We start from the raw sequence: 18,608 nt of genomic DNA on the forward strand, positions 1-18,608 counted from the left end.
ATGCCACGCTCTGCTAGCCTATTCATTGCTGAGAAAATGCCAGCCTGCTCATCTCTGTGGGGTACTTCTAGGAGCTATTCTAAAGCAGGCAGTTAGTGAAAATGTAAACAGAAGCATGCAACATAATAGCTACTATTAAAATAATCTAAGTGCTACTTTAAACAAAAAAGGTCATCTCCCACACGTAGAGAGGATTATCACTTAATTACTTCTACCCTTACTCTCATTACTACATCAAAGCGGAAATGTCACCTTTTTTTTTTTTTTTTTTGGTTGCTCTACATAGAAAAAAACAAGTAGAAGGGCACTTGGAAATACTTTTCATTTCCAGGTATTTGTAGCACTTCTCACACAATACACATACAAGTTAAACCTTTGCACAAGCTTCAGCAAATTTAGCCAAAAGTCATGGAAGACTGTGAATTGCCTTAGTAACAAGCCCCAGGAATCAGGCAGTAGTCTTTTAATGACATGTTTTGTATTCTAAACCTTAGTAGGTCCCTGGAAGTCACAAACTCTGCACCTGAGCTGCTCTACCATCCCACCACTCTCTCAATGACTTCTGATCTGGGTTACATACACAACAATAACAACATCAGCAATTTATTATCAAACTTAGAAACAACAAACAAAACCAAATGTTGGTAGTTCCCTGACAGACTTTCTGGTGCACCTTCAAACTCCTCCTCAAAGCTACACTGTGTCTTCCAACTCCTCAAACTACTAACACAACACAGGAAAAGCGCAGCAGTCATGAAGCACAACTGACAGGCAGACCACCAGCACAGCAGGTAACTTCTCTGTTTCACGAACAGGCTTCCACATCAGAAACCATCGCTGCAGCGGTCTTCTGGGTCACCTCGCCGGAGCGAGCCACCCATGGGCAGCACATGGCTATGGGGACCACACTACCTTCTCCACCCTACTCCACCTTAGTTCCAGTTCTAAAGAGCTGTAATGGTCTGGCAAATTAACGGATTTCACAAAGCTTTCAAAAGCAGGAAAAAGATAAAACATATCAGTATCTGCTCTATACCTCTTAGAGAAGCTGCTTTACTGGAGATGGTACAGTTTTTCAGCTCTGACTCAAAACTTCACCTCTTCCTCAGCAAAAAAGTTGAGGGAGGAAGGGAAGGAGAAACAGTATGTACAACCTGCTAGACCATTAAATACCTGCAAGCAAAACACATCCAAAGAATCAGCTAATTCAATGACTTGCTGTACAATAATATTCTCAATTCTGAGTAGCACTGAAGCCACACCACCAGTCCTACACAATTGCAACTATACCATTTGCAATCAAAACCTCACCACTCAATGGAGTCAGGCTTGATGCCTAATTATTGTCTCTTGGTCCTGTGAGAGTATGGGTTGTGATTGCTCAACAGGCAGCACTGCCTGCTTTGCATGCTGAAGGTATTACAGTGATGGGTAAAATGTGGATATATGATAAAGAACATCATGATATTTAGGATGATTACAGAGACAGCAACAGTCTACAGAAATAATGTTAATCAGTCTTCAATTACTAAAAAGCATTTGCCACAATGCCAGATTTTAAGAGCATAGGAAACAAGATTTGGAGAGAAATGGCAATGAGAATCCTCAGGGCTACAGTGGTACCGCTTGAACCTCCTGCAGAGAAGCAAGGAGAGATTTTCTAAAATAGCTCAAAGCATCTTACAATCGTAGTATCTACTTCATCTTTCCAGCAAAAAAAGTTTGTGTACAAACACCCTGCACCTCCTTTTGATAGCCAGCTGTGGCAGCCAAAGACACCTCAGCTAGAAATGATACTCTCCCTGGAGGGAAAATCTTACAATCAGGACCTAAAAAACTCTTTGTTGATCTATATTAACTCCCAAACCCTATAAATCATTTCCAAAGATATTCCCTAGCAGTGTTTCAGTTAACCCAGCATTATCACAGTTTCTCCTAACACTTAGAATTATTTTTTCCAACATCTTTAACTCCCAAGCATTGTTCTGTTTTACCACTTTCAAAAAAAATTAACTAATCCCCTTCCCACACTGAACATTATTTCATTGAGGGTACTTTCACAGCCATTTTTCTCTTAATCTCTTTTTACCTAGCACCTGTACTGCGCTCCCTCTGCCACTGACTGTGCATCTATCTGATCCTTACAATTTAAGTTGATTTTTCTACAGATTTTACTTTCCCTGTATTTTTTAAGGAGGAAAGGCAAGTAGCGCAAATTGTGGTCATGTCTGGAATTACATAAAAGATGGACCCATTGGTACAGGGCTCACTTGTCAGAAGCATTCCACTCAATTGCAAAGGAATAAAAAAATTACTACAAAGCATGACCGTATACAATTATGCTATGATCACCTGTGAGACAGGTGAAACTGACTCACCGATAACTTGTGATCTTCTTTTGCAAGGATCAAACACACTCATGTTAATTTCTAACCTTTACTATATTTTAACAAAACTTTAAATATCAACCTAAAGCAGTTGACCACCTAAAGAGTCATGGAGTGCTGCTTCAAGGGTGAAAGTAAAATGGAAAATAATTTACCACATCACCATATGGTTGCTCTCCTGGAAGAAAAAAAAAAAAAACAATATCAGAAAACTACATCTGGTGACCAACAAACAAACAAAAGAAGAAAAGAAAATCTGCTTATATCAGTTTCAAGGATGAAGTCATCCCGGATTGTGGAAAGCAAAGCCATGTCAAAATCCCTCAGAAAGAGGTTATACAAGTTGAGGATTTCTCCCTACAGTATAGAATCATTTAGGTTGGAAAAGACCTTTAAGATCATTGAGTCCGATTGTCAACCCAACACCACCATGCCCACTAAACCATGTCCTGAAGTGCCACATCTATGCATTTTTTTAATACCTCCAGGGATGGTCACTCCACCACTTCCCTGGGCAGCCCGTTCCAATGCCCAATAACCCTTTCAGTAAATCATTTTTTTCTAATATCCAATCTAAACCTCTCCTGGTGCAACTTGAGGCCATTTCCTCTCATCCTATCACTAGTTACTTGATAGAAGAGACCAGTACCTTCTTTCAGGTAGTTGTAGAGACTGATAAGGTCTCCCAAAGACCTTGTTGAAGCCCTTGCACCACTGAGTATTCACCTCTCCAAAAATGTATCTTCCCTCACTCCCTGTGAGACTACTTCACAGTCTAGTAGACCTTAGTGTTGAGATGTTCTTCCCAACTCTTAGTTCTCCTTTCTGTATCTCACCCCATTATTCACAGTTAAGTCCTCCTTACCATACACAGCTTTGCTTCCTGCTGCTTCTGCCAGGGCTTTTCAGTTAGGAGGTACAATTATTCCCCTTTATTAACAAAAGGGAGATAACATTTCAGTCCTCTCCAATTATTAAGAATCACTCCCACCCTTTGATCATCCTTGTGTTATTTATTTCAAGACAAGCAACACACATTGTAAGAGACACACAACTAAGGCAGAGATCAAAAGTTTATAAGTTCTTTCAAAGCAAAGAGCTTTAATGGCAAGTTAAGCTCCAACACTGGAAACTTGCTATTAAGATCCTAACATTACCCCTAACTAAGTCCCTGTATTCCTTGCTGTCTCTCTTCAATAGGTCAAAAATTGGCAGAGAGAAATCTTTTTCTCACAAGAGACATTAAAAACCACTAACTTTGGACTTCTGTCATGTCTCAATTCAAAGAGTTGAACAAAACAAAACAATTTTTGTTTTTTTTATTTTTGTTTTATTATTTTGTTTTATTGCTGTAGAAACAAAATGTAATTTTCACAGGGTAGACTAATAACCCAATTCCTGCTCAAAATTACTGTAATTCTTTTCTTGACAGCATAAGGTTTACCAAGTAAAATGGAGAAAGTTTGCTTCTGCTATCCAGGAATACATTAGTCCCTAATTAATCAATAAAACCACAAAAACCCTCATATAAAGCAGTGTATGATCACAGCAGCAACAATGGGTAACTTCCTTTGCTAACTGAACACTAAAGAAGTGCCATGTACTTGATATGCACATGACAACAAGAGAAACTGTCCATGCCTGTCACAAGGTCTTCTATCTTTGTAATTCACTGAGTATCTTTATTAGTGTGGTAGAAAAAAATCAGAAGCAGTCTTATTCATATATTCAGCATTAATAAAAACACAAATGTAAAATTGACAAAAATTTATTTCTTTGAATGTAAATTCACTAGGCCACAGAAAATGGGAAGACTTTCCCCAACTCCGGATTATCAGAGCTAGGCAGAACAGTAACAAGTCACTGCCAAGTCTTTAGCATGAAGAGACAAAGATTTATTTAGATGCTGTGGGCCGCTGGCTCCAAACTGTGGACTGTGAAGCTGTTTCTATCACAATGGTGAAGCATCTGCCAATTTTTAAGCTCTAAGGTTTTCCCATTAACTCAGTCCATGATTGTCCTATAATTCCCAAGAGATAAAGTTATTTTTTTCTGAAACATATGTTTCTAGATTAAATGCACACCCAGACACGAACTCACTCAATTCTCTCCCCATGTGTCTTCCACAGGTTGATCATATCCCTTGCAAAGGCATTTTTTCTAACCTCGATCCCTTGCAGATAAAAATCCACTATTACATCATTGCATTTTCTTGGGGATTATGTCACATGTCCTGGGAATTCATGAATGGGGCCACATTTAGAAGCAGAAGAATTAGCCTCCTCAGGACAAAGAAGAACAAGTGGAAAACATGATGATGTAACTTACAAGCCAGATAGAGACGGGAGGAAAGAGGAAAGAGAAGAGAATTAAATCCTCACCACATACAATCCAAAGGCATTTAAAATACAAAGTACCCACAGCAAAACTAGAACAGATACTCACCAGATGCAAAATAAAACGTGTACGTGAGATTACCTTCCACACCTTGTCACAAGTGCTGTGCACACACAGATGGAGCCAACGGATGACAACGCTATGCCTTACAAGAAGGAATTCAATTTTCACATGCTACACTTAGGGACAGGAAAAAGAAAATTATAACTAGCACACAGGAGGGTTTCCTCTGAGGTACCTGGGGCTGAGACTGAAGAATCTGAGATCATAAATATAATCCTGGAAATAGAAATAAAAGCACTGCTATGATCCTGAGTCCCCAGACAAAAACTGGCAACAATACCACCACCATCTCATAAAATGTAAATTGACATTGGTATATTTTTCACTCCATGTTTGCTTCTGACACTCAAATACCTCCTCACAAGTGAAAGTGTCAAAAATCTCATCAGTTCTCTGTGTCAGTACTCGGTAAGCTACAAACATTAGCAAGAACAGATCTGGGAGCAACTAAAAGAAAATTGAGAAACCACTGCCTGTGGGGAAAGAGTATCACAGCTGATGAGCAACAGAACAAAAGACTAAACTTCTAAGGCTTTAGTCTCTCCTCAGCAGCAAATGGCTTCCAGATTTTCACCCCTGAAGCTTAACATGTTGATCCATACATTTTCTCTTTAGACAGGACTGCAGCCAGAAGATTTGCTCTTTGGATAATAAAAACAGGCTTGAGATCTTCAGGGGGATTCCTTCCTCTTTGTAAAAAAACTTTGAATTTCATGAACATTCTTCTTAAACAGCTGTGGTCGTGGGATCTTAGGGCATCTTCAAAAGATTCAGTTAATAAGCAAGCGCATGAGAATAAACAGATTTCAGAAATGGTAACAGTCTGAATACATAATATTCAGGTACAACAGCAGGTGCTTTTTGTACTGTGTGCTAAGTCCTTGTTATGTATTTGGCATTGGCTTGGTTACAGCAAGTATGAGATAACTCACTAACATGCTGTGTCATCAAAATGTACCAGATGGATGTTCCAATTACACAAAGTCTCTTCCCTTCCTCACTCCTCTCCTCCAAACAGGATGTAACTTTTAAAGAGCAATGACAGGCACCAACATGGAAAGTCCTCTGTGTAAGCACTGCTCCAATTACTGTAGTCAAAACTCATGGTAAAGTTTGGTCTTGATCTTGAAACCATTCACAAAGCTGTACTGCCACAGTGCTTGCAAGGCTTCGGGAAGGGCTAGTTTGACCAGGGTGAACACAGAATGATATACAACTGAAAAGTCTCAGGAAGTTTGATTTTTTTTCCTAAATAACCCACTCCTGCCACCAACCTCAGACAAACTCCCCTGACCCTGCCTTAACAGGTGACCAATACTTTTCTGCATTTTCAACATTCCAGTTTGTCTTCTTAGGGGGAAAAAAAAAAAAATTAACTAGACTCCTCCCTTTCCCATATTCACCCCCTTACGCACACATGTCACCTGTAGACTGCTGCCACTGGACAGGCTGACCACAAGAGTGGTGCAAGGCCTCTTCCTCATCGGCTGGCACCAGGGCAAAATGGGTGGGTTTCCAGTGAAGCCGCAGCGACAGACCGCTGCCTCGCATTGAACAACTCTCCTCTGCAAGCAGAGTCTTCCTTCCTCAAGCCCAATGGCATTTCAGCTGGGTCTCCCATGCTGTTCAAACTAAGTATGAATAATGATAGGTGACTTCACAGCATGCCACTTCATACTTGAAAGATTTGATCACTTTGTATTTGCAAACATGTCCTCTCTCCCTAGCATGAACCCCCACAGATGCCAGGTGAAGACCAACAAAATCCACCCAAAGACTTCATTGGATTCTTGTCAAAGGCACTAAAGCAGTGAGTTTTATCTGGATTATCAGGTATGCCCCCTATTCAGCACCTCACTACATCTGAAAAGCCAACGCAAAAAAAGATGCCACCAAGGTTTGAACGCTACTATGCCATAATAACTGTGTGAGACATTGCAAAAGGCCAGGAAGCCGCAGGATTCCTGTCATACACTGGAGAGAGGGAAAGTCTTCAACAGGCAGAGTAAATTAAGTGACAGTAGATGTGCACCTAGTTGGCAGAGGTTAGTCTTCAAGGGGCGTGCGTCTGATTTTTTAACACACAAATAACTGTGACACAGAATAGAATAAAAATGGAAAAATAACAGCTTTTTTGTGTACTGTCATTAAGACTTTGCAGTTCATATGATTACTAAACCTTCAGACTGAGTTAAAAAGTGTTTTAACTGACTGAAAAAATATCTTCCTCTTCCTCGCATCACAAGAAGCCCTGAATTATTCAACCCCACCCTCTGAATTCCTTCCCTGCAATTTCACCCTCTGGTTCCACGTGTAAGACACCTACAGAAATAGGGTACATATCCCTCAGTGTTTCCTATGTCTGATGGCCCTAAAGTCACTGTTGTACACACTCTGCCATTTGAAAACACAAGGCTTTTGTATAGGCAGCTGAAAAAGTCTTCCTTTTCCAAATAAACAAAGTACTGTTTCTTAATAAAAAAGGAATTCTTACCTTATTGTTGTTTGTGCTGTTCTGTTATCCAGAGTGTACCTAGCGTATGTATATAAACCTGCACCGCTGCACCTGTGGATACCACTGCTTACATGACCATAACACAGAGTTTAACACTGCACATCAAAATTGAATTGTGAACTGCCCAGGTTTCAACACAGTTATATACTGGAAGGAGAAAAAAAAAAAAAAAAATCCTTGGACCTCTACCTAAGAAGTCATTATCTTCATGGATAAATATGCTGAAGAAAAAGCATCTTCAATAAAATATGAATTTGCATACCAGAAATGTGACATATAAAAATTGCCTTTGCTCTGTACAAAAAAGGCTGTTCATTGCAGTTTTAATTCCTGGAGACTCACCAAAAGGCAATCATTTTTGGACTAGAGAGCTTATTGCTTTTTTGAAAAATGACTATATGAATATTAAGTGTATAAAAGCTAGGATTGTGCTTTTAATATTTACTTTCCATGCAACTGTATTTCCACACTGCTATTCAGTTCAAAATGCTTCTATTGGCTATCAGGGGGTAATTTATTCTCAGGGAGTCTGACAGAGAACCAGTTCTCCTGTAGGAAATATTTTGTTATTCCTGGTCAAAGACAGCTAACTGGACCCCAGTGATACAGGCACTCTCCTAACCAGTGCGGCAGGAGACATCAGGTCACCTGTGATAACCAACGTAACGCGAAGAGTTACCTGATACACTACTGAGACTACTTTTTATCTAAAATAAGCAGTGATACATGCAGCTTATGGACATCCTAATCAATCTATTCTTCTCTTCTCCTTCCAGCTTATTTGCCTTTCCCTGAGACAAAAATTTTGTTCAAGAAGCTGGGCTATCTTGGCTCCAAAACCAGAAATAATCAATTCAGTAGCTAACTAGAAATACCAGTTTTTAACAAAGTAATTAGATATTTGAATCCAGAACATGTTTCAATGTATTGTATATCAAAGCATTAAATTTGTGTAACTCCTAAAAGATAGATGCGTTAATTACCTTTAAATTTGCATTCAAAAGCAGCTTGACCTAAGCTGAAATAAAGACATTCAGACTTTACAGTTTTCTTAGGTAACGAAATAAAAAGATATGTGAGAGTGTGTTAAGTCCCTAATTCGATTTTAACTGCAACTAAAACTGCTGATTCCAAAATTGGTGTGGCCCAAAGGGTACCGTACTCAAAATACAACCCATTAAAACTGCTGGATTTGGACAAGACTTTAAGCTAGGGCTAAGCAATCAGTCTAATAATCATAAGGCTGTAGTTCAAAGTCTAAAGCCTGGATGTTGAAGCTAATGCAGAGCCAATGTTATGAAGTATGGCGCTGTCCCCTTGGTCCGATGTCCAACTCCCTGCCAAGAAGGCATCGAGCTCAAACGTCTTTCCCATGCTCCTTGCATCCCTAGCATGGTCCTGCACGAAGAAGCTTTCAAGGACTTTGGGATTTTCTCATTGTTATGAAATAAATTTAAGCATGCCAAAATCTGAATGATGTCATGGCAATCTCATAAGTGGATTGCATTAATCATTTATCAGCAAAGGAAGATAATTCTTGCGTGAGAGCAGAACCCCGAGTTCATCCCTATTTATCACTCTGAGACAAAAGGTACAATAGCTGTGGATACCAGAAATACACATGAAGTTCATGGAAAGGGTACGTAAAATGTCCACTGAAACTGCAATGGAATTACAAAGGTACAGACTGGTTTTACACTGACTCTTTTATTTAATACAACTTTCTGTCAGCTCACCACAAAGTTAGTGGGGCAGATTTTCTTCACTAGGTAAAAGGTAACTGCACAGCATATAGTTAGTAGGAATGCTGCTTAATAAATCTTTCATTCAAAAAAAAAAAATAGTACTCTAGTTTTTAAACTGTTGCAACATAATTTAACACCAAAAAATGTTTTTGAAACTTCTGGATATTACTTTTCTCCATTTTGATCATCTTAAATATCCAATTTAAAAAAAAAAAAAAAAAGGTAAAAAATTATCAGGTCACTGGATAAGCTAATACAGCACCCCCCCCCTCCCCCCCCATATTTCAGCCCTTTCCTGGGTGGAATGACTATAGTAAGACAGACTTAAAAACCAGCACCCATCAGGAGGTAATCACAGTTTCCCTCACACAGTAGACGCTCTTCACCCCAACACTCCCGTCGCCCCAACGGCAGCAGCAGAGCGAGCAGCTCTCTCCATGGCGGCTCGGCTGGCAGAGGAGGAGGGCAGGTCGGAGGAAGGCTTGCCTCCAGCAGCCGTGCCCCATTCCAGCGGGGTGGTAAGCAAAGCCTTCTGCACGCTCCTGTGTTTGAAACCCACAAGAGGCGCATCGCTTCGGCTTCAGAGTTTCATGCTTTAGTTAAGCCAAGAGGTACAAACACGGCTTGTGCAGCTCTCGCCTTAGTCACCCAATTTGAGCAGAGCTAAGATCAGATGGCATTTAGGGATCTTCTCCAACTCAAGTTACTCTGTGATCATAAAAAAGCTCGTGTGAGAAAGCTGTTAAGAAAAGATAGGAAAAAAGTCCTCAGCTCCCCACACACATCACACAGAATGTACTAATTTCCTCTTCCAACAGTGGAGGCAGTACCCGCCCTCCCAAAATTCACCCAAGACATCCAACATAGAGAAAGCTACTGGGTTTGCCTGTTCTTTGCACTTGAGAGTGTCAGCTAAAGCATTCTGCTGACCTTAGCCTGGGGAAGACCTAGAGCAAGAGATTTTACCCTTACCCACCTCCTCGCCCTGCTCTGGCAGGAGCCTTTTTAGATATTACTCTCAGTTGTTCTTTTAAATATGTTTTTCTAATTTAAATTTATTTAGTCTAAAGAAGACTTATATTTAAGATTTCCAAAGCACCAAGATTTCAAACATGATCAAAGTCCCATCAGAATAGACACTATATAAATACATGGTAACAGTAACATTGTTGGCAAGAATTGCAACTCATATATCAGAGTGAATGAATGAATGAATAAATAAACCCACGAATAAAACCTAAGTATATGTTAGGAATCACACCAATATAGGGCACCAAACCTGTGTCTCCTAGTTATCGAACCTATACCTCAACCACACATACACAGAAAGGCAGTCCTTCCCTTGATACACATCCCCAGCATGGAGAAAATAAAGCAACAGTGAGTTAATGTCGGGTAGTTTCTCAGTCGATCATGGTAGCAGATGGCCAAGTTTTGTAGACTCCATAGCTCTGCTGTCCTGGTGTTTTCTTGATCTGTTCTCATCTTTTAGAGTTGAAAGCTTGAATATCGAATTCAGCAGGGATGCCGTTGATGCACAAAAAGGGTGCCAAGGAGGTTTAATTAGTTGAAAAAAGAAACTACCACTACGAGGATTCAGCCCAAATTCCAAAGATGTGCTGCTCATCCGTCACACTCACCCACAGACTTCTAATAAAGTCTCTCACTCCTTACGCTCACATCTTCCTGAGATGGGTGACAAGGCAGTCATCTTCTTATGGAGAGTAATTTTTATTGAAGTGCTCGTTAAAAAGAAAGAAGTAAGTAATGCTTAATCGCTGGCTTATGAGCAAGATTTGACAGACCAAACAGATAATCCAAGAACATCTTGGACAGCATGGGGGGAGGGTACATGTCTAAGAAAAAAAAAATTTCAACACTCTAATAAATTTTTTAAACATTCTGAAATAATTGGTTAAACATCACAGAACGTCTCCTCCTCCTTTCACCAGGCAATGGGAGAAACAGAGGCTCCTAGTGTGGTCTACCTCACCTAGACTACTTATTGTTTTAAATACTTCTAATCCATTTCCTTCACTACACTCCTTGATGATGCACAAAACCCCACTGCTTATCAACAAACAGTTGCTTATACAGGCTTATTGGATGATGGAAACTTGTCCCAGTAAGTATTTGCAATTAGACAGAACACAGCACGGCAAACACCTTGTAGGACATGATCCTGTAAGGACAACACAATGGACCAGGTGAGATGCCACTTTCCCAGCGGCATCTCCCTATTGGCTCCTTGGAAACAGAATTGCACTCCCATTCCCACTCCTCCTCCTACGTCAAGATGGACCCTCTCCAGCAGAAAGGGTCTAGTGGAAAAACACCATCCTACGGTCCTAGAGTATCCTCAGCTAAGTCCTCTGCCATCCACAGTTGTCAAGTACCCATTATGCTGCTCCTGTACTTACTTCTTCAGAATTAGGACAGCCATTATCATAATTATTTGCCCGTATATGTGAAAGCAGCAAATAAAGATGTTTCCCTAGGCCCCTTCGGTAAAGCAACAAACATGCAGCTTTTTTTAGAAGAACACAGCCTCGTGGAGGGGAAACAGAAAAATACTATCACACTGGTCTCAGCAGCTGGCTTATCAAATCAATCAATACTATGAAGCAAAAACAATCAATCTGTTTTTCAGAAACCTTTCAACCCTATCCAACATGTATTACATGCAGTCTATTAGAAATAAATGAGCAGAGGGTTGTTTGCTAGATCTCTCATTAAGCAGGAATCTTCACCTTCTGTGAAACGAGAAAATCACATTTAAAAATGCATTACTGGAACATAAAGGCTTCACTTAAACCTACAGTAATAGGATGTTGTTCAAAGTTAAGCTTCAATTAATCAAGCTGCACTGCCTATGGACAACATGTATTAAACTATCTGAAGCACCTCTAATTTTTTTTTTTTTTTTTTTTTTTTGAGCATAAGGGAAAAGGTCTGATTCTTCTAATTCATAATCTCATATAAATCCGGAACAGCTACAAACAATAGCAGACAATTCATGGGCCAAGGGAAAAAATGCTGAATCTGGTCTGAAGTATCTAGGCCATGAGATGCAAGTTAAAAGTTTTAGCTCTCTGATTTTTTTCCTTTGTTTTGTCTATTTGATGACTCTGAAGTTTATTTTATAATTATTATTTTTTTAATGTGACCATTAGTTTTGGATACTAACCCTGAACTCACATACATGCAGTAACACCACAGAACCAATGTACTGTGTATTTTCCCAGCCACCTTTTCTGGATTTACTATTTGTTTTTCCTGGTTTTGTTTGCCATAAACACTACTGCACACTAAGACAACCTAAAGCCAAAAACCACCACAACCGCAAATGACTACCCACGCCGGCCTCTTAAAAACACAAAATAAGCAGCTGAACAGGAGATTCAATTTCTTTGCACCCGCATGTCTTTCATGTCAGCTCTAACGCCGGCTACGTTACCTACGTTTCAAAGATCCACATAATCCTCATATTTCAGGCTTTTTAAGTTTAAGAACGTAAGCATTGCATATGACTGTGGCTTAAAATGGTATCAAAGAAGTCAGAAGCCAGTTCCTGGTCCAATTAAAAACTATTCAAATCTCATATGCAAAGAATTCAGGTTTCTGGTTAGCGTTGCTTATTAGACAGATGGCACAAACTTTAGCCTCAAAATTAGTAGTCCCTGATTTCAAAGCATTATGGAGCTTTTTCATCCACACAGAGTAAACACGATGTTCGGGCTTATCTCCAAAAATCCACACTCACTTTCCCTGCCCTGCAAGAATACAGGCACGATGGTCTACACTGAGATTTTCACCTCTGGCATCCACCAAGCCACCACATTCAGCATCACAAAATTTCTTCCAAAGCTTTACTTCCTATGGTTTGAACACATGAAGACAGTTTTAACAAACAAAAAATCTGGAATCCACTTCCACTCTTCCCAACATGTAAGGAACTGAAGACTTATAAACAAATGATTGAGAATTAAATTATTAACTTAAGAAATTGAGAAAAGGATTTTATATGAAGGAATCAAAAAGAGTTACACGAAAAAGCTTTGGTGTCTCTCCCTCCTCTCCAACACACCAAACCTATCTTTTCTTTCTACCTAGATGTACCAAATCGCCTTCCCACCATTCTTACATTTTATAACCAAAGGGCTAATCTGTGAGTACCCTTATTTTAATAGCTTTCCAAAAGGCTGGCCTTGCATTTGTTAGAATACAGCATACTAGCCAGAAAACTCTCTATTTTAAGCGAGGACAACGCATTAATGTAAGATAAAAGTATCGCTTGAAGCTACAACTGGAAACGTCCAAGAAAACTTAGACCAATGAATTGTATGATTCATACTACACAGCCAACCTTGAACTGCCATTACTTCGTAGAAATCAGTTTGGCCTAAAAGCTCATAGATCTCTCAATCTCAGGTCACAATTTCCAAGGAAGGTAAGCTGTCTTTCACTCAGGTTTACATTTCACTCACTAGACATCCACAACATCCGGTCCCGCAGTGCATTAGAACGCTAAATTTTCTGCTTTTGCAGAGTTGCCTGTGGTCTGCCATTATTATTTGCTGTATATATAAATTTGCTGTATATGTATTATTTGCAGTATAAATACACACGAATGCACAGAATTCAATGGCAACTGTTCTCCTTCCCTCCCAAACAGTGTTTCTGGGCAATCTACACCGCACCCCACCCAAACAGAGCAAAAGGTAAGCACGTACCTCACTTTTGGCGATCTGCTTACCACTAAAACATAGCACCTAGAGAATAAGCACATTCTATGTCACCATCGGTGTTTGGGAAAATCAGGTATCACGTGCTTGTTCCAGCCACAGGCTGCAAAGGCAGGTGCAGCCAGTCCAGATTTTAACAGCAATGCAGCAGAACCTGGAGTACTGTGACTGGAATATTTTCCAGGGCAAGTCGGTTGGGACCCCACAGGCCACAGTCGAAGAGCAGATGCAAAACCGTAGCCACCTGGGTGTACCCTCATCAGCGGGTGTAACACGACGCACGCCAAAAGACAAGAAAAATGCTACATGCCCGATCTGCCCTACACCCACATTAGCTCACTCTTAATATATGCAGAGTCAGGCAAACATCTCTGCCTTCTAGTTCCTCAGCAGCTATGAAAACAGCCAGATCTGCAACGCGCTCTCTAAAGCAAACTGCAATTCCACAGCCCAAAAAAAGCTATGACGGGGGAAAGCAAAAGATGTGGTAGTTTTCCAGCCTAGGCCCACGCTCCCGTCTCTCTTAAAAGGCGGATTTATCGATGATGGCAATAAAACAAGTCTTGGTAAATTGCTCCTGTTAACACTGATCTTTCCAGAAAGCAGGCGCAGCACGTAACGGCTGCGCTGACCGCAACTGCGATTTAGGCGACTGTTGTATCAAACCGCTTTTCCGGGAAGAAAAGGTGAAGGAAGACGCCTTCCCTTTCCTGAAACCAGTACCTGACAGCAGCAGATGTCGCCTCCCACCCCCCCCCACCCCCGGCCCGGGGATGGAGAGCAGAACAGGCAGCTCGCTGCACCCCACGGAGAGGACGGGAAGATCCAGGCCCCCGTTGGGTTCCCTCCGGCAAACCGGGACGCGGCCGGAGAGCCCGGCAGCACCTCCTGCAGGAGAGGGCTTTGCTCCCCGTCCTGCTGCGACAGCGACCACTCGATCGGCGACTGCGGAATCTCCACATCCCCCCCCCATCTCTCCTTTCCCTTTTCACCGCAGAAAAGGTGCGGGGTGGCAAAACAAAAAACCAAACCAAAACAAAAAGAATCAAAAGCAGCAAACCAGCGCATTAGGGTATGCACAGCTCCACGCAGCGTTACACCCCGCCGACATCCAATAAAATAATTAAGCAGACAGAATAAGCGAAAGCACGTCCTCGCCCGCGGAGCCTGGAACCGAGGCGTTCCTGCAGGTGCCGACGCCGCTCCCCGCTCCCCGCGGCAGGTGCGGAGCCGCCCCGCCGGCCCGGGGACGGGCGCACGCCGCTGCAGGCGCACGGCGGCCCGCCGCCCCCCGCCCGCCGCTGCCGGGAGGCGCCGCCAGGGCGGGAGCGGGCCGGCCGCCTCCCGCCGCGCCGGGGGCCCACCCCGCGCCGCCCGCCCGCCCGCGGGCCCGCCGGCCTCCCCGCCACCCACACCGCGGGGCGGGGTGGTCGGGGATGGGGGATCGGACCCGGGCGGACGCCCCCAACTCCCGCTCCCGGCCGCGGCCCCTCCGCACCTGGTGCGGGTCCGCGCCGCCGCCTTCCTCAGCAGGCAGGGCGGCTCCGGCGCGGGCGGCAGCGCAGCGCAGGGCGGAAAGCCCGGCAGCCAGCCGTTCCTCCCGCTGCCACCATCTTCCTCCCCCTCCTCCTCCTCCTCCTCCTCCTCCTGCCGCCGCCGCCAGCGCCGCCCGGCCCGGCCTGGCCCCTCCTGCCGCGCCGCCCTCCTCGCGTCAGCGCGCGCCCGCCCCGCGCCGCCGCCCTCCCCTCACCCCAGGCCGCGGGGAGCCGGGGCCGGGAGCGGCGGGCGGGGGGGGGGGGGCACGGGGCAGAGGCGGCCCAAGCGCCCCCCCCCCCCCCCCGAGCTGCCGCCGCCGCCGCGGGCTGCCGGGCGGCTCGCCCCTGCCCCCTCCCCCTCCCCCTCCCCCTGCCCGCAGGGTGCCCGGCGGCGGGGAGCGCCGCTGTTCGGGCGGGGCCCGGAGGCGGCCCCGGCCCCGGTCCCTGCCGCGGCCCCTGCCGAGGCGCTCGGCGCAGCTGCCGGGAGGACCCTGGTGGGTGCGGGCAGCCCGCGCGGGGCTTATTTCCCCGCGGTCAGGTTCGTCAGCGGGGCCTCTTCCCGGAAGGAGGGCTGCCGCTTGCTGCCGCTTGCTGCCGCGGTCGTTCGCACGCGTGAACGAAGCGTTAGTCCTTGCGTTGCTTCCGTCGCCCAGGCGACAGCAGCTACTGCGTCCTGCAGCCGCTCCTGCGAGCCGCTGCGCCCCGGGCTTGGCCGCCTCGGGGGTTCCACACGGACGAGCGAGATCCTGGGTTCCTCGAGGCGGCATTTTAGGGTACTTGAATCAGTACGGCTGGACTGTCATGACCGAAATAATCAATCGGAAGAAATACGCTTTTTTCTTTCTTTCTTTCTTTCTTTCCTTTTTTTTTTTTTTTTTTTTTTTTTTTTTTTTTTTTTGTCACAGCCAGGGTGATTATCTAATCAGTTTTCCATTTAAACAGGGGTAGGAGACTCTAAGATGCCTAGAAACTAATGCAAATTTGTAGTATTTGGAACCTAAATTGGTACATTTCGACAGTATTGCGAACTTGTCTCTTCAGAGAGTGCGAAAAACATCTGTGAAGTGTTTAAGCATGCCCCACTGCAAACTGGGGGGCATAAATAATCTGCACCTATAAAGGCTTGTAATTAATTACTATCATAACATGGTGGCAGTTTGGAACATAATTCTGTTCTTCCCCTCCCAAAAACGTACCTGAAAGAGACTTTCTCCTTCTTCGTAAGAGCGTAGCACCCGTTCCCCTATTATGATATGGTTCAGACACTCTGTAAGCACAGCTGTACTTTTATATCCTAGCAAAAATGCTGCAGTACTCTGCAGATGAAGACTCTGAAAATGAGAGTATGAAAAAAACATTGTTGAAAAAGCAGGAAGACATTAAGAAAATAGGAGTGACTTTTGTCGCTTAGACAACTGCTACCAAAATCCTTTCCTCTATTTTTAATACGTTGCAACACGTCTGGGGTTTTGGTTTGGGGTTTTTTTTTCTTCCTTTGCTAATAGTTTTTATTCATTGATGTTTCTCGTTCCTGTCCTGGAGACATCTTCCAACGAGATAACTTTTGTAGCAAAACTAACAAAAGCTGGAGGAGATCTCGGTTCCCTTCTTTTCTGTGGCCTGGATACAGGGCTCTGGTATGGCCCCAGGCTATCACAGTCCAGGGTGTACAGAATGCCTGTGAGAGACTTCCAAAGCTACCGATTCTTGCATAGTTACATTAGGTAAAACCCTTTGCTTCTGACTAAATTCCTTCTTCCTGACCTCCTTCTCAAAATAATGAAGCAGTTAGGCCTGACCCTGGTCTAAATTTGCCCTGCTTTAAGAGGGAGATTTGACCAGATGACCTCTAGAGGTCCCTCCCGACCTACCTTATTCTGTTACATTCTTAAAATTTCGAAAGGCTAATAACAGCAGTCTTCATGACTGCTGAACTATATCCAAGAAAAGCTCCACATCCTAAATGCATTTTTCTTCCAGAGCTCCACTTTACCCCATTTGTTTCACAGCTCATCGTGACAGGTCTTCTAGGGCAAAGCTAGTTGTGTGTGAACCTGAAGAGATGCTACTGCTAACGCAACAGTGTTAGTATGCTGCATTAGCACTGACTTTCAGGCTCTTACATGTTTTCAATCTGATCATCATTATTTGGTCAATTTTTTTGTCTTTCAAGTTTTGCAATTAAAATGCTGGAAATTGTGGTCTGTTTGTTTTCAAGGTAAAGCTTTCATTTACGTGACACAGTTTCGTTCTAGCTCCTTCTGAAAATGTAGAAACAATTTTGAGTTTTGTAAAACCACATTTATATGAAATTAGCCCCCTGGACAAATGTGAACTGCCCTTTTAAAACTGACCAGTTCACATTTAAATACAGTAAATAAAACCTGACTGAAAAACTAGTGTCAAAAGCACCCAGACAAATCTGTAACATCTATAAAATGAAGTAATGCTGTGGATGAACCTATGCAATCTGCTGGACATTAAATGATAGCCTTGTGAGGGTGACAGTTTTCCAAGTCATTGTGGTAATGTGTAACAAATGCAAATCAGCCAGCTTCTGGCATATTCAGACACTCTCGTGCTATGTAAATGGTGCTATTTACACTGAACCAATTTTTCATTGTCTATAGACCCCCACTGCCCCACCCCATATTTCAATTTAAAGACAAACACTTGCATTGTCCTGTGTGTCAATGGCTTTTAGGGCTCAGAACCATCCCCCACCCCCCACCCCCAGTGACCAAGACATTCTTACTGTAGGGGAAAATGGGTGTAAACCAGCCTTTCTTCCAAAAAGTCCTGCACCAGCTGAGACCAGCTTCACTGCCTCACAGATGGCTTGTGATTACACTTGCCACTCAGCCCTGCTGTGAAGGTAGAAAGGCAGACAGAAATTGTCAGATTTTAGAGCCCTCGTTCCCCTCGGTTCTTGCATACACACAGAGCTCCTCTGGGCTTCGTGGACAGAGTCATACGGGGTTTCTAATCTGCTGAAATCTGATCTGAATCTGCTCCACAACACCACAGTCTGCCTTTGCTCTTCTAATGTTTTGGGGTCACTTGGTGCAAGCTGCTGTGTGAGTATTGGCAAAGAATCTGTATCACGGGGAAGAGCCTAGCCCAGGTTCCATACGGACATCTTGTTAGCTGGGCCTGGATACTTCAAAGGGGAAGAAGTTATGCTGAAGGTTTCTCTTTTCAGGAGAAAAAACCCCTATGGT

The 18,608-nt window shown here is 43.4% G+C and overlaps 1 protein-coding gene across 3 annotated transcripts in view; it reads right to left on the bottom strand.

Annotated features, from left to right (window-relative positions):
- Positions 1 to 15,479, bottom strand: part of APBA1 (amyloid beta precursor protein binding family A member 1) — a 97,909-nt gene extending 82,430 nt beyond the window's left edge. For all 3 annotated transcript variants that reach the window (XM_049795487.1, XM_049795486.1, XM_049795484.1), the window contains exon 1: positions 15,351 to 15,479. The gene's annotated coding sequence lies outside the window, so the exon portion shown is untranslated. The remainder of the gene's footprint in view (positions 1 to 15,350) is intronic.
- Between the last annotated feature and the right edge of the window lie 3,129 nt (positions 15,480 to 18,608).

The sequence above is a fragment of the Accipiter gentilis genome, chromosome Z (assembly GCF_929443795.1).
Source record: "Accipiter gentilis chromosome Z, bAccGen1.1, whole genome shotgun sequence".
NCBI classification, from domain to species: domain Eukaryota; kingdom Metazoa; phylum Chordata; class Aves; order Accipitriformes; family Accipitridae; genus Astur; species Astur gentilis.